Raw genomic sequence first — 6,550 nt, forward strand, 5'->3', positions numbered from 1 at the left:
TCACAATCCCAGGCTTGTGGTACAGTATTTAGAATACTAGTACTTAGTCCACTCAGTCATCAAGTAACCCTTACATTCTAATAAACAATCGCGTTGTCAGGCCGACTATCATTTATAATTGAGTTTTTTTCGAATGCGTTTTGTATAGTTCAGCTTATATACATGGGAGAAATTTATTCTTTCATTAATATTCCCTATGTACGTTTTTAATTACTGATTATTAAAATTAAACCAAATTTAACCGAAATTTAAACGAATTTGTTATATATTCTTGTTCTGTGTGATAGCCAATCAAATGCAAAAAGAAAATGGGGAATATTTTAAAGAGACCTAACGTCCTTCAATGCGACGGGCTTCTGCTTGCCACTAAAAATGTATACTAATTCAGCGAAAATGACGGTATACTTAACTCCGATGCTTAACATATAACGGTAAACGCATCATCTACAGTGTTCTTCATTTGTATCTGTTCCATTTATGTGTTGACGGTTCTATTCGTCTCCCTTTTCTTATTCGATATATCTTAAATATAAGGTCTGTTGGCATAATAAAATTAACGGTACCAATTTTCTTGCACCAGATGCGCATTTCGACAATACATGTCTCTTAAGTGATACTCGTGACCAAAATATTTGAAATCCAAAGCTTATATAAAAGATGAAGAGCTATAATCCAAAAGGTCCAAAAAGTATAGCCAAATTCGTGAATACATGGCTCGATAGAGTATATAAATTATTAAAATACGTGTTCGTATTAATAAAAAAAGAAGATTAAATAAATATAAATAATCGAATATGGACGACAATCCTACCTTAAAGAAAAAAATCTAGAAGCTCATAACTTATAATGTATAAGTAATAATGAAAACGGAAGAATACCTTTGAAATTTGAAGGTATAAAAAAATCCGGTCATATGTAAGATACATCAGAGTATTGTCACTTGTGTGCAACATGACACATGACATACGGTCGGGTATAGAAGTTGTGAAATTATTGCGACACATGATATTGGTTTGTCATTCATTACATATTTGTATTGTGTTAAATTGGAATAAGGGATACAGCTTTTTACTTATAAATTATCATAGTTTTGATTTCTTCGGTCATCTGCTGCTGTACTTTATGCAGTTGCATTCATTTAAAAGTTTTGTTTATTTAATTTTGCAAGTTAATTTGCTTTACAAAAAGAAGCAATCATTTCTTAAACTAGATTGACCTTCTTTATTTCAGATAAATATGCATCTTGAAAAGCCCGTTTCAAAGTTGCCGATAAATGTCGCACATGACGAATTGTTACCAGATTGATTCTGTGAATTTGTTTGACACAATGTTAATAAAAACCATCAGTTATTATATTTGGGATTGACAGTAATAACTGATCTCGGTTGAACAAGAACTACTGTATACTGTCTCATTTCAAAAGAAGGCCTCTGTATCTATATTTGCTGTACACACATCTCCATGATTTTGATATATAATTCATATGCCATTCCCTCTCAACCCCTTGTAGCAACAAATCAGAGTTTATAATTCGTAAACGATAACACAAATTATTACAAGTCGAAGTATTATTTCACATAATACTGATACCAACCTGGAACGATGTATTACCTTTCTTCATGTGATAGAAGTTTGACGTGAAAATGACCGTTTAATTTATTTTCTTCAAATATTCCTAATAATTTCCCCACTAGCTTTTTAAATTCCTCAACCTTTTTAAATCTGTGTGTGCAGTCTTGCGCATGCAGCTTTAAAATAACTGGAGTTGTGTCTGCTATCGTAATATTTATAGCAATTTTGGTGGTACAACATTTTGTAATCATCAGTACTAAGATGGTCTAGGTCTGAAGCATCATGTAATATACTAGAATAAATATTATCGTTCCGTGCTCCCAGAGCCTCGATAAAGCTTTTGTTTGTGCTAATTCATCGCATATTGATAAGCAACTCAGTAAAAGAGCCCTGACGTATAACACACTTATCCCATTGTATTTCATTCCTACTTGGTTTATGGCTTAATGGGCATAGTTTAACAGGACTGTGAATATGTTCCATATTGTTTGCATATAAGTATAGCCGTGTGTTATCCGTTAACTTAAACTCGTTAACTAGACGTGTTTGTCGATACTGGGCACCCTACTAAATATGATAGACAATCCTACCTAAAAGAAAAAAATCTAGAGTTCATAATTTATATTGTATAAGTAATAATGAAAACGGATGAATACCTTTGAAATTTGAAGGTGTAAATAAATCCGGTCATATGTAAGATATATCAGCGTATTGTAACTTGTGTTCAGCATGACACATGACATACGGGTATAGAAGTTGTTATTCATTTGACATTAAAAAAAATATATTTATCCTGTAAATCAAGATCGTGAAACGTATCACAAATATCACCAGCTTTCTTCATGAAACCATATCTTAAATCAGCATAAAAATCGCACCCTAAAAAATGGTTTTTATCCCCAACACAATTATCTGTACAATATATACAAGTTCGCTCATTTAAAGGAATTTTTGGTTTGGTGTATCTACCCGTTTTAACTGCCAGTGGTAAACAGCCACTTCTAAAATTAGACAAAAACACGTCTAAAGTGCGAGGTTTGGCATGCCACAAAATCAGGTTCAACCCACCATTTTTATCTTTGAAAATGTCCTGTACCAAGTCAGGAAAATGGCCATTGTTATATCACAGTTCCTTTCTGTGTGTGTAATATTTTTATGTTGTGTTTCCGTTGTGTGGTTTCGTGTATTTGGTTTTGATGTTATATTTGTTATTCCCATCGTATTTTGTCTAATGCTTAGTCCGTTTCTGTGTGTGCTACATTTCAATGTTGTGTCGTTGTTCTCCTCTTATATTTAATGCGGTTTTCTCTGTTTTAGTTTGTTACCCCAATTTTGTTTTTTGTCCAAAGATTTACGAGTTTTAAACAGCAGTACACTACTGTTGCCTTTATCTACGCTGCCTCTTTCGAACTGATTTTACATAAGAACTAGATTCTAAAACATGTTTAAACATTTTTCATCTTGGCGTCGCTGGTTGGTCTTGTGTGGACGAAACACACGTCTGGAGTATTAAAATTTAAACTTGGGGTATTTTGCTACCTATTATTCATGTTTTTCTCTGTCCTATTTGTTCCCCAATGTATTTGAATTGTATTCCTGTCATGTAATGTGATCATTTTAATGTTATATTTAACCTTGCCATAAAAGTGGGAGGTTTGACATGCTACAAAACCAGGTTCCTACATCACTAGGTCGATGTCACTAGTACTGCTGGTGGACGTTTCTTTCCCTATGGTATCACCAGCCCATTAGTCAACATTTCGGTGTTGACATGAATATCAATAATGTAGTCATTTTTAAAAATTTCCTGTTTACAAAACTTTCGAAAATTTTTTCGAAAAACTAAAGATTTTTTTTACCCCAGGCGTAGATTACCTAAGCAGTATTTGGCAATTTTGAATCCACATTGCTCTTCAACTTTGTACTTGTTGGGCTTTATATATATATTGATATGTGCGTCACTGATGAGTCTTATGTAGACGAATCGCGCGTCTGGCGTACTAAACTAAAATCCTGGTACCTTTGATAACTATTTACACGTTAACTGGGTTGATGCCACTGCTGGTGAATGTTTCGTCCCCGAGGGTATTACCAGCTCATTAGTCAATATATCGGTGTTGACATGCATATCAATTATGTGGTCATTCTTTTAAATTTCCTTTTTACAAAAAGTTTTTTACCCAACCATAGATTACCTTAGCCGTACTTGGCACAACTTTTGGGAATTTTGAATCCTTATTGCTCCTCAACTTGTACTTGTTCAGCTTTATAAAAAATTGATATGAGTGCCACTGATGAAATTTGTGTAGACGAAACGCGCGTCTAGCGTACTAAATTACAATCCTGGTATCTTTGACAACTATTTACACCACTGGGTCGATGCCACTGCTTGTTGACGTTTCGTCAAACATATATCAAAGGGTTCGTAGTTAAACTAGATAACAAAAATCATAGCATTAACATTACACAATTAGCTGATGATACGATTTAATTTCTCAGTAATAAAACGAAAATCAAAGCTGCTTCAAGTATGAATGAAATAGAAATTTTTGGATCACTTTCTTGGTTAACCTTGAATGAAAATAAAAAGGAGGGTATATGGATAGGTAAACTGAAAAATAATAAAGCAGCCGGGATTGATAAGACAAACAAACCAGTCAAAGCATAAGGAATATGTTTTGGTCATAACAGAGAACAATCTTAAAATATAAATTGGGAGAATAAAATTGAGAAAATGGATAAATTATTTCAATTAATATGGGGGTAATGTAATTTAACTTTGATTGGGAATATTCTTTTTATAAAAAAACATTAGTTTTACCACTTTTTACATTTTTGACAAATGCATGTACAGTTCCGGAGAAAATTAAGAAAAGATGTAGAAAGTAAATGTGATAAATACATCTGGGATAGTAAACCAGATAAGCTTAAAATATATACCATAATACAGTCATACGAAGAAGGGGGTTACAAATGATAGACATACAAGCTGAATACTAAAATTTATGATAAAAGGGATGATTTTTCATTTCCTATCGTTAATTATCCGTTTTTAGATGGTGACGTTCCCTTGTCACCATCTTACGGTGTTTATATATCTCAACTTGTACGATTCGCTCGTGTATGTAACAATGTTTTAGATTTTAAAGAGAGAAATTTATGTATTACTGAAAAATTATTACACCAGGGTTTTCGATATCACAAACTAGTCAAAACATTTACTAAATTTTATCATCGGTAAAAGGACATCATTCGTAAATATAGCTCAACATGCAGACTTCTTATACGTTTAGGTATTTCACATCCAATTTTTTATGGAAATATTCTTTTTAAAGCACAAAGGTGTCAGTATTCACCTCATAAACTTACAAAACCTTTGAATAGACTTATTAAGAAGGGATATAATTACGATACTGTTGTCAAGTCATTAAAGATTGCATATTTTGGCGTTAATATTGAGTCACTGATAATGTCTTTGCGTCGGAACTAAACACATTTATTCTCAAAACAGTTGTTGGCATGACACGGGTTATGTTCTTCTCATATATGTTATGATGATATGATACTAAACCCCTAACGGGAAGAGTTGTGCCTGATGTTCATATGATGAAATCATAATCTTTCAGTCAGTTTAATTGAAGTCTGGAGCTGGCATGTTAGTTAACTGCTAGTAGTCTGTTGTTATTTATGTATTATTGTCATTTTGTTTATTTTCTTTGGTTACATCTTCTGACATCAGACTCGGACTTCTCTTGAACTGAATTTTAACGTGCGTATTGTTATGCTTTTACTTTTCTACATTGGTTAGAGGTATAGGGGGAGGGTTGAGATCTCACAAACATGTTTAACCCCGCCGCATTTTTGCGCCTGTCCCAAGTCAGGAGCCTCTGGCCTTTGATAGTCTTGTATTATTTAAATTTTAGTTTCTTGTGTACAATTTGGAAATTAGTATGGCGTTCATTATCACTGAACTAGTATATATTTGTTTAGGGGCCAGCTGAAGGACGCCTCCGGGTGCGGGAATTTCTCGCTACATTGAAGACCTGTTGGTGACCTTCTGCTGTTGTTTTTTTATTTGGTCGGGTTGTTGTCTCTTTGACACATTCCCCATTTCCATTCTCAATTTTAAAGTTATGTTTTGTCTTTAAAAACCTCTTGGGTAAGTTAACTCAGAAGTGATGATGTTTAAAACTGAAAGTTTACGCATTAAAATATATCAGGGTGATTGGTAATAATTGGTTAATTTTAAAGATGCAATTTGGAAAGAAAAGAATTCGAGAATATTTCAAACATATCCCTGAATTTTATAGATAAGTATTCAAATGTTGTATAGATAACACTGAACCATCAATTGGTGCTAGCAAATAGAAGCGTATTTTTCAAATTAATGAGAACCTTAGTATTAACCAACTATATGTTTTCATCTTTCATTATTTAGAAGAAAATGTATACAGATAATAATATGCAGATGGAAACTTTTACAATTCATATTCCTAACAAAACACTTATTGATTAAATGGAAACATAAGAATGACAGTCTATGTAATGTAAGTAACGAAGAAGAAAATTTCTACCACTTTTTTTATAATTTTTGTCGATTTTTTGAAAAATGTTGGGAAAGTAATTATTATTTAATGATAAAATCTAATTTTAATTTTAGAATATTGTTAATTTAGTGAGTCTTTGGATATAAACTTTTTGACAACAAATATTTTGGTCTGATCTATTTTTTAACATTATTAAGGGTTTATATCATGCATATTATGTAGCTTATCGAAAATTGACAAATTGTTTATCAAATTCTTATTTCAGAATACATTTAAAGATATAACGCAAACAGAACAATGACATTTAATCCATTACTGATGTCACTAAAAAAGGTTTAGACAATTGATAGAATGAAACACAATAAATTAAAATGTTGTTCCAGAAATTTATACATATTATCATAATATGTACATATATACCAATAGCTGAT

The sequence above is a fragment of the Mytilus galloprovincialis genome, chromosome 8, assembly GCF_965363235.1.
Source record: "Mytilus galloprovincialis chromosome 8, xbMytGall1.hap1.1, whole genome shotgun sequence".
Classification (NCBI taxonomy): domain Eukaryota; kingdom Metazoa; phylum Mollusca; class Bivalvia; order Mytilida; family Mytilidae; genus Mytilus; species Mytilus galloprovincialis.